The following is a 10553-nucleotide window of genomic DNA, read 5'->3' as shown; positions in this document are numbered from 1 at the left end:
GTACAAACCTGAGAGTGATATCGATCTTCTCATCTAACTCTCGGCAAGAAAGCAAAGAAGTGCATTTCCCAAAATGTCAAACTATTCCTTGAAGATTCGGGTAGGTCTATGTCTTTTAAAATGGAGAGCTGCTTATGGAATAATTGGTGACTTACTACAAGCATAAACACAATTTAACACCACAAGCTTGAATGTTTATGACAAAGTTGGTAAATAATTGTTTGATGTGGAGTGAAATTAAATGTGGAAGAAGCGTCATTAGAAAATCTGCTTTTAATTAACTTCTTGCCATCTTTATCCCCAATTTCCACTCTGGTCTCCAAAATGTTCTTACTGTCCATGTGGGTCTTGTTTGTTTTAATAAACCTCAACTTTTATGTGAGAAGCGGCGTACTCATCTTTTATGTCCTGTTTTGTGTATGCAGCAGTCACAAATGAGGCCCCTGGTTATTGAGTAGGGGGTTCAGACAGTTTGAACATGAAGTAGAGGACCTGGACTGGATAGAGAAGGCCTACTTGAAGAGCAGGTCTCATGATTGAAATGTGTCCCTCTGCATAAAAAGATATACATCCAGCGAGGATCACCTGTTCAACCTCAGGGAAAGGTTAAGCATTCACGCTTACCTCGCATTTTTGTCAAAACACAAATAAAGGATAGATTCTCAGATGCCCTTTTCTCAGAAACTGCTGGCTCAGCATTTTGCGAGCCTGGTTATACTAGCAGTGTTATGTGTGATGGATGGCCTCTTGATCCTATTCCAGGTAGAGGTGTAGTCTGACTCCTCTCAGGAGACACTGAATATAGCAGAGTAGAAACCCACTCAGACGAAACGCACACATCCACTGCAGCTCCGCACGCCGTCGAGCAGGTACAGCTGACAGCTTTGAAATAGACAACACGGTCTGTCCGCTGCAGAAATGAAAAGAGAAGAACATTTGAATAACTGGTGCAACACTCTTTATGTAAAGTTCCTCTTTCAGAAGTAATTTTCCTGTCTCAGGAGGGTACCAGCACAAACTGAGTAACTCACAGCACTCTGCAACTCCAGCCCATTTTCCTCTTCTGTCCGAGTCTGTGGTGGGCTGATGAACTTGGCAGTGATCTTCATTGCTTCCCAAGAGAACACAAAGAGCAGATGACTCTGTCTCTCACTACTATCTACCTTGTACTTGTCTATCTTTAACAATCTCCCTGAAGAGATATACACAGCACAATGACGTAAACCCCATTCTAGGACTTGAAATTAACTGAGAAGCTACTAGTGTACTGTTCGCCTTATGTTTTGGGGCAAAATCAGTTCAAGTAGCAACTATGCTTGACATCAATTTGTGACATGAGCAGGCTTTGATGAACTTTCATGAACTTCAATGAACCAAGGAGAGGAGGGGGGGAAAGAGGGCAGAGAGAAAGATCTTGTAAAAAGCAGGATCAGATATCATGCTGGAGGCTGCAGCTAAAAACTGCAGGATCAATACGAGATAAAAGATGGGAAGAAAGGCAGAGGAGAAAAAGAGATACGATTCTGTGTTTCCTCTCCTCCACATGGGCCTCCCTCTTTTCACCAAGATGCTTCGCTATCGATTTGACATAAGAACTGTGCGTGTATGTGTGTGTGTGTGAGGGAGAGCAGATGCTTGTAGCTCTCGACAAGCCTGACTCAGCCCGAACCTAAAGTAATGAAAACCCCTCTCAGCCTTGTTTGCAGTGAAGAACTTTTTGGAAACTCTGACAGCTTTGACAGCTTTGACAGCTTCTTCTCAGCTCTTGAAAAAATTAAGTGTAAAATAACTGGTCTCCTCTTAATGTCACCCTCCATGGTAGGGCTTCTGTTATTAAAATGAATGTAGCTCCACGAGTGAACTGTCTACTCTCCATGCTCCCATTACCTCCGCCTGTATCATTTTTCAAAGATTTAGACCATTGCTGAGGAAAGCGTCCTAAGATCAGTCTTTCTACTTTTCAATGTTCAAAGAAAATTGGTGATTTATCCCTCCCTAGCTTTAAACTATTATCTGGCTTTTCAAATCTGGCTTGATCCTCTATCGGATATTCTGTTGCGGAGAATGGAGAGATCACTCTCCCATTCGTTTACAGGACCTTTTATTTTCTGCATTTCACCTAAAGAAGAACAATTGTTCCCTGGGACTCACTATGTCTCACACTATATCTGTGTGCTGGCAAAGTGAAAAACATTTATCCATTCCATGTACACTATGCTCCATGACTTATCACCAATTTGGAACAACAATTTACTGCTCTCCAGATCCATTCCCTTCCTTTTATTTGAGACTCTGCACTGCCTTAAAGATGTGGCATTCCCTTGAATGAATTCCCACCTGCCCATCCCCTTGATACTCTTCTTAATTCCAAATCAAATGTGAAACTGATCTTCCCACAGTCTCTGACTGGTACTGGCCCTCTTTGTTTAGCAATATTTTCATCTCCTCTAAAATCCTTGCCCACCAGCTTATGAATTACACATTTTTACACAGGATGAACCTTACTGACTCTGATAAACATAACACCTTCTCCTGTGCTGTGGACACATACTGTATATGCATATGTCTTGTTATTGTGATGCTGTTTATACTCTTTGGATGTTTATCTCCGATACTGTAAGCAGTCTGCCTAACAAACCCCTCCATGTCTGTCCTCTCCTGTTTCATCTTGGTTTTAGTCCTGCTGTTCACCTCAGATACACTGAAAAGAGAATTCTGTTTGCAGCTAAAATTGTTACTCTGAGAAGTTGGTTGGATGAAATCCTGTTTGTTGTTGAGTTTTGGTGTATGTAACACGGCTATATGGATAACATGTGATTATAATACCCATACCTTAGTAATCATCTTCTACTGAAAATGATGATGATGATTGTTATAAGTAGTAATATAATTGTTATTATTGTTATATTCATTATTATTGTTATTAGTGTTGTAGCTTTTAGAGTTTTGGAAATCTGACATCATCTGAATGAGACGTTCAACAACAAGTGCTTTCAAAGAAGCTATTTTTACTCTACTCTGGATTATGCTGACACTTTTCAGCAGACATAACAAGCTCTCCTTGAAAAAATTAAAAGCACACATTATTGGTAAATGCAAAATCCTTTGCTGTTTTCATTCATCTCTCTCCTTCAGCTGATGCATATAAATAGCATCTGTGTCACAAGAATCGCTCTCTGAAGTCTCTTGCAAGGTGCAATATTAAGCTATCAGAGAAAAAAAAACTCTCAGTCATTTAAGTCACTCTTTGAGCGCGGCTTGTTGACCTGTTACAAAAAGGAGATGAGCTCTTTTCTGTCACTCCAAACGATAAGAGAGAGATAAGTCATGACTGTAAGCAAAAGTGCTAATGGATTTAACGCAGTGAGTGCCATCACAGGCGAGAGCATTTGCATGCTGGAATGAATTGCCTTGTAAGTAGAACCTAGTCATATATCCCCCACACACTCACCCAGCCTTCAACACACACACATATGCACTTACATTCTCACTCTCTGATAGGTTACAGACACCAATACAAATCAGACCACAAAAGATAGAAGTTAGATGTTATACATATAATTCGAGGGTACATAGCTATTCCATTTTTAAACTGCCTTTATCCTGAACTACTGCGAAAGAAATCCAGCTAAGGTCTGCGAGAGGCACAGTTTGATTACGACTGTCTTGATTTACAGACAGTACAACTATAACATATTGCCCTTGTCTTCATTGCTAAACAAAATATTTAAAAAAAAATATTATGTCATGTCCTTTTGTTTCATGTTTTTGTTTCGTTTTGTGTCTTCTCATGAGTCATATCATGTCATTTTGTGTCATGGTGCATTTACATTCGTCATGAACATCACCTGAAAAAAGCATTCATTTACAGTAAGGAATTAATCGACAATAAAATTAAATGATGAAGTATGACCATCTGAACTTGTACAGTGGTGATTTAAACTAAATGCTAACATCAGTATGCTAACATTTTCCCAGAAACAATGCTAACATACTGATTATTAACAGGTATAATGTTTACCATGTTCACAATCTTAGTTTAGCATGCTAACATTTGCTAATTAGGACTAAACACAAAGTACAGCTGAGGCTGACGGAATGTCATTAGTTTTGCAGAAATGTGGTGATAAACCAAGGTATTGGACAAATACAAATTCACCCTGAGGGGAACATGCATGTCTGTACCACATTTCATGACAATTCATCCAATTGTTGTCAATGCATTTCACTCAAAACAACAAATGTGAACATCACGGTGGCACTAGAGGAAAAGTCAGAGGATCATCAAAGACATCAGGGTTCATTCTCTGGGGACCATGAATGTACCAAATCCATCTGATAGTTGTTGAGATATTTCAATTGGGATCAAATTGGTGGACCAACATTGCCATCCCTAGAGCTGTGCCGCAAGACTGGCTAGAAATTGGCCAATTGGATATCCCTCCCAAACAGCAACTTTAGAGTTAGTACATGATCAACTAAACCACTTGTGGATAAGCTAACAACTAACAACCAAATCTGATTTTTTTTGCTTTAGCACAAGTCCATGTCTCTTTAAAGCTGATATGCTGTAACTATCATATCAAAGCCATCTGTAATTTAAATGCTCACACTGGTAACTATTTTGCAAGGCCTGCCAGCTAAATGTAGGAGTAGGGCAGAGTGGTTTCTTTGTGTTGTGTCAGATTCAAGTGCTCTCAGAAGTGCTCTCCAGCTGCGTTCAGCACCGGCACCCTATTTATAAAAAGTGCATTGAGGCGTGGGAGGAGAGCATTATGTTGTGTCAATATTTCAGACAGCAAAAACCATGGCGATGTATTACTCAAGTGAGTAGAAAGGAGATGTCTGTGTGCGTAGCTACACACAAAGACACACACACACACACACACACACACAGTGGCCTGGCCTATAATCGTCTCTATTTAAAATGCTAATTTCCTCTCTCCCGCAGGTGCCTAACTGTGTTTGAAACTAAATTGCTCGTCATAGCAGGTCAATCTGAGCCTAATGAATTCATCTGTTCTCCCATTACACTTATCGATGCTGAATGGTGGACGACAGGTGTGCTGAGTACTCGACGGCTTGAAAGCGAAGCCTGCAGCCTCTTCTTGCTTTCTCAGATGGATTTCCACATCACCCGTGAATATTTTAGTATTTGTCTTGGATGAGGCTTTGACTTGTGAGCATCTCCATTACAAGGGATATTTTACTTAGTGGTGGTCACTTGCTCACTGGCACTAAACTACCAATCAGACTAAATCACCTGTCTCCAGTCGCTCCATACCAGCTTGACTTTAAGGCCAAACACTGAACAGGAGCAGCACTTACTTCATTTGAGGGGATTTATAACGTACTTTACTCTGTGCATGTGCATGAAATATCGACTTCATAAAACTGGATGATAGCCATACAATGTAGAGGCAATGTAGCTCTCAGGATGGAGATAATTTACATAAAAATACATCAACATGCATAGAGACAAAGTACCGATAGAGTGTATTTGGTGTTTTCTAAGCTTGCAGCGTATTGCAATAATGTTGTGGTTAGGATGCAAAGCACGGGATGCATGATGGTGTGGGTGGATGGTAGACACACAGACATATACCACTTAATGCTTTAGGCAAATAAATAATTCTCAACCCTTATTACCAAGATCTGCTTTGGTTTATCATGGTTTATGTCCAGCAGTGGAGACCGGTCTGTTCAAACCCACTGCATGTCACATCTAAACTCAAGAAACACAGAGCACTCTTGATGTTCACATGTTGAAATCAGTACTAAGTCTACTAACTACATTGTCAAACAAGAAAAATGTCCTCCCTGCCTCTCTAAACCATGCTATTACTCTGTCTTGGAGCCCACACAGACTCACACAGAGAGAGCCACGGGCCCCACAGAGAGTAATCACAGGTAATGATAACCGAGAGTAAGAATAATTTTCCTCCATAGCCCAGCGACACACGACACAACTAAGATGCCACAGGAGGGCATCTAGCAGAAAAACGACAGTAAATGACCAAACATCTTCAAGAAAGAGAAAGACATCCACAAAAAAAAGAAAAGAAATGGATGATGTAAATGTGGTTGCTCACAGTTTCTTGTGCAGTAAGTAGCTAATCTGGTATAAGTGGCAGATTTAGTTCATCGGCAGCTGTGATGTAATACTTAATGCATAGCTATAAATTACCTCATAGCACCATGTGAGCCTTTACCACAGCAGCCCACCAGGCATGCGAGGCTTTAATTGCAATCATTCAGTAAAAAGCAGGAAGGAGCGAGAAAGCCCCTCTTCTCTTTATAGGGACTTCAAGTGCACTGTAGAATTTTCTTCTCTGTAAACAAACAATCAGTCAACACGCATGTGAAGCTTCACTAGACCTTTTTTTCATGCATGTATGTGTGGTTTTGGTGCAGTGCACTTATCTACAGTCAGTGGATGCCTTTCTTATTTCTCTGCTGTGTGCAGTTTGAAGGTGCGTTGAATGCTGCTCAGCTGAGGTATTGGATGTCTGTGGAATCAAGTAGCATCTCCTTTCAAAAATGAGTAAATACAGAAATAACGTTAACAAAAATTTTAAACTCTCACATCTAAGTGGACAGAGATGTACATGTTTGGGAAGATGATCTAACTATGTTGCAAATAATTTTTTTGTAGTGTAGGCCTACTTGTATTGTAAAGGATAGTGAGTAGGAAGTGTTAAACCTTCAGTGTTGGAGATGTGGGGTTTACTTATGTTGGAATTTTAGCTAGAAGAGTTGTTGTTTGACGCCATAGGCATGAATTTGAGATGAATGAATTCTGTAAAAGCAGTAGAGTTCCCCTTTAAGTAGGAGAAATGGAAAAATGACTCTAATAGTGGACTATCTGTTTAACCCTTGGAAAAGGATTAGGTTGCAGCTTGTCAGCCTCAACTCTGCCTTTCACTCATTCCTGTCTTTAAATTCAATACACTGTGGGGTTTTGCTGCTACAGTCTTGTTAGGTGTGGTATGACCAGCAGCTTATGGTGGCTAATGTTAGCTGATGTTAGCTCATTTAAGATTGCTGTATAACAATATATTAGTTTGTTGACTCTGTTGTGCTACTGTTATACTATGTAATTGTCACTTGTGACCACTGCGGCTACTGTTTTGCCAGAGTTACATAAGCTCGCTTTAACTCATTTACTTGCAGCATAACTCAAGCTGAACTCCCACAGGCCATAACTGAACAACAAGATGTAGTGCGTACTCCAAAACAACCCAACTGTGTTTACCAAGACATAAACTTTGCGTCATAAAGGATAACTGTCTTCTGTGTCTCCTGTGTCATCGTCAAACCTTAAAAATAAACAGCAGAGAGGAGCGATAGGACTGTCTCTGCTATAGATCTATACTGTGAGGCTGCGATTCTCCTTTTTCAAAGGGTTTAAATGTATCACATTCTCAGGGCAATGAAGCTAATGTAAAACAGAAGATCATGTAAGGGGAACCTTAGCTCAGGCTAATCCTTCTCTCCTGTCTGACTGTCACACTGTTCTTTGATGCTTGGTTTATAGTGGAGACGATGGGGAGTCAGGTAATCGTTATGTTGCTGTTCCCCTGAGAGAAACAGATAAATCTTACCTGATATACACATGTGAACATCCCTATAGCTGGGAGGTTGCTTGCAGCGTTTTCCGCTACATGAACAACCATAATCATTTGCCTGCTGCACATTAGTCGCTTGCTAATCATTGGAACGAGAGTCTTCTGTTTGCATGCAGACTCAGCGGCTGAACTCGTGCCTTTCAGTCTGACAGACTAAATGAGCTGGATATGCTGTCCAATGAGCCTGTGGGAGAGATAGATGGAGGAGTGAGTGAACATTGAGCAATATGATAAAGAATGTTATGCATGGGATTCATCAGATTATGTCATATTGTTTTTTCTAACAACTGAATACAAGTATCAAGTGTTTGTGCACGTGTAGAAAGGAGGGATTTCTAGTTTAATCGCCTCCCTCTTTTCAGACCCCTCTGTCCTCGCCTGACCACTCCCATCCATTGGCCTCCCCATTGGCCTCCGCAACCAGAGCCAACAAGCGATTGGCTGCGGGGGGAATTCTGAGGCAGAGGACTAGTTAATTATGCTAATCCAAGAAACTGATAAGGAGACGGTTTTAAATATTTAAAACCTCTGGAAACACACACTGAGGCAGTGTGGTTTAGAGAGAGACAGGATCTGTGAGAAAATATGAGACTATTTTGTCAGAGTAAGCAGAGAGAGGAAGTTCAGGAAATAGAGAAAGAGAACAGAGTTATAATTAAGCTCTTTCCTTTTCCTTATAGATCTCCATCTCTTTGTAATATTCAAGAACTAAATGTTTCCAGTTTTCCTTTTCTCCCTCAATTTCAGATACTAAACAGTCATGCAAATATTAAATAATAAATCTCCCTAAATTCTCTGGATGTTGGACTTTTCCTCCCCCCACTCAGCGCTCAGTTCCTCTTCTGTTGCTGGTATGCTGCTGGCCTTTCCCCTCTCTTCTTGTTAACTGATTTCTGTGGGCGGAAAATACTGCTTCACTGATCCACAACCCATGAAACACCACTCATCTTTTTTTCCATTTCTTTCTCTTCTTTTTCATCTCCGTCCAAAACTATCTCAACAGCCGATAATTCTTGCTGTGCACAAACTTGTCATTATTGTGTTTCTGTCTTTGGATTTTAGAGAGCAGCACCCAATGGACTTTTAACATAGCTTCTGCTAATTGATTCTAAACTCATTTTCTTTTACGATCAGCAACCAATTGCCAGCTTTTATTGGATTTACAAGCCTATGCTGTGGGACTAGCTCCTAAACTGTTCAATGTAGCGTTTTCTAAAACTACAAAATATGACATAAATCCGAGAGTCTGCATGTATCTGTAATCTCTTTTGTTCACTGCTTAGGGACTTTTGTGTATTAGCTTTTCTAGATTCTTGTCTGTGGCAGGATAATGCAGGTAACCTTCTGTGTCCCACAACAGTCATAATGCAAAACTGCCTCTGCATTCCAGCAAAAACACAGGAACCACGAGAGCTTGAAGACCTGAGTCCTGCAGGATACTATACCGAGGGGAGCTGGACCATCAGGAGTGTCCCCCTCCTTCACCCTCCCTAACTGACTCCCCATGTCTTATTGTTTCTTTCCTGACATGCAACCAAATACCAAACTACTACATATCAGTGTATTCCCAGCTACAGCTGGTAAAGGCATGCTATACTCACCACAGAGGACAAAGCTAACAGCCTTCTCACCCGCAACAACAGAGACTCAGAGACCTGCAGACCCTGAGAACTACAAGAGGGTTGGCTTCTCACTCTGTCAGATTTCTCCAAAGAAAATGATCCCTCCACCTTCCCAGAGGCATCCATCTGGAGTGAGGAAAGGATGCAAAGTGAGACAGCAAGGAAGAAAGAAAACCCAAAGCTGTCTGTGCCTGTTTAGTTCTTGTTGTCTAGTTTTGTGCCAAATATATTTCCTGTGGTAAACAGCCTGGAAAATGTGGCTTTCAAACTCTGCTAAAAAATGCATCATAACCATAATGTAATATGAATGTACTGAAAGGACATTAAGAACTAATGATAACAGTTGTTGGACTGTTGCACAGGATGTGACTATTGTGGATATTAAGGCAGCCATAGAAACTTGTGGTGGCACTTGGAGTTAACTGCAGAGTTAACTGACTTAAAGACATATACATTGAAAGAGAGACATGGGGGGGCAGAGCAACAGAGGAGGGGGATAGGGGAGAGACTGAGTATCTTTGGGAGTATAATTAACTCCATGGTCTGCCTCTCTGCAGGCCTGCGGCTTACTGCTCTGAAATGCTGATTCAGTACACAGATAGAGAGTAGCATGGGAGGGAGAAGGGGGTGAGGAGAGGGATGCAGTAAGAAAGAGAGAGGGAGAGAGATGGGGTGTTTCAATGAAGAGAAAATGTGAAATGAAGCAATAGATAGCTCAGTGGGACAAAAAGTCAAATGGTAGTAAATGGTGAAGACAGAAATGAGAGTAAAGCTGCTTTAATTAAAGTAAAACATGCAAGATCAGTTATAAGATTCACTTAACAGTTACAGTGGGTAGAAGGTATACTTTATGATGTGAGGCAGGTTATCTGCAGTCAGTGCAGTCAGACTTAGCGCTGAACATTTGCAGATGCTTCAGAGACAGCAGTGTAAAACCTCACTCTGCGTTATCAAGAGGAGAACAGTGACATCTAGTGGTGTAACAACAGACTTGACCTACCTGCACTGAATTTCTACTGCTGAACTGCTGATAGATAGTCAACGACTTTGTTCCTGTACCTTTTTAGACAGAAGAAGAAGAGCATATTTAACCCCTCACTGCTTGGTGGAGCTGCTCAGTGTAGATGTCCACAGATGTGCACATGTGTGTCTGTGTGAATTAACCTTTGTTAAGATCTTTTTAAAAAGAAAGAAATACACCTGACAAACAGAGTGCATCCAGGGTCAGTGTTGTGTGGGGTGCTGAATCACTAACAGAGGGGTTAGTCACAGTTGAAAGTAGTCAGCCTGTCACCTCCTGGGG

This window comes from Siniperca chuatsi, linkage group LG6 (assembly GCF_020085105.1).
Source record: "Siniperca chuatsi isolate FFG_IHB_CAS linkage group LG6, ASM2008510v1, whole genome shotgun sequence".
NCBI lineage: Eukaryota > Metazoa > Chordata > Actinopteri > Centrarchiformes > Sinipercidae > Siniperca > Siniperca chuatsi.
The sequence above is the reverse complement of the archived record's forward strand: the minus strand, read 5'-3'. Positions refer to the sequence as shown.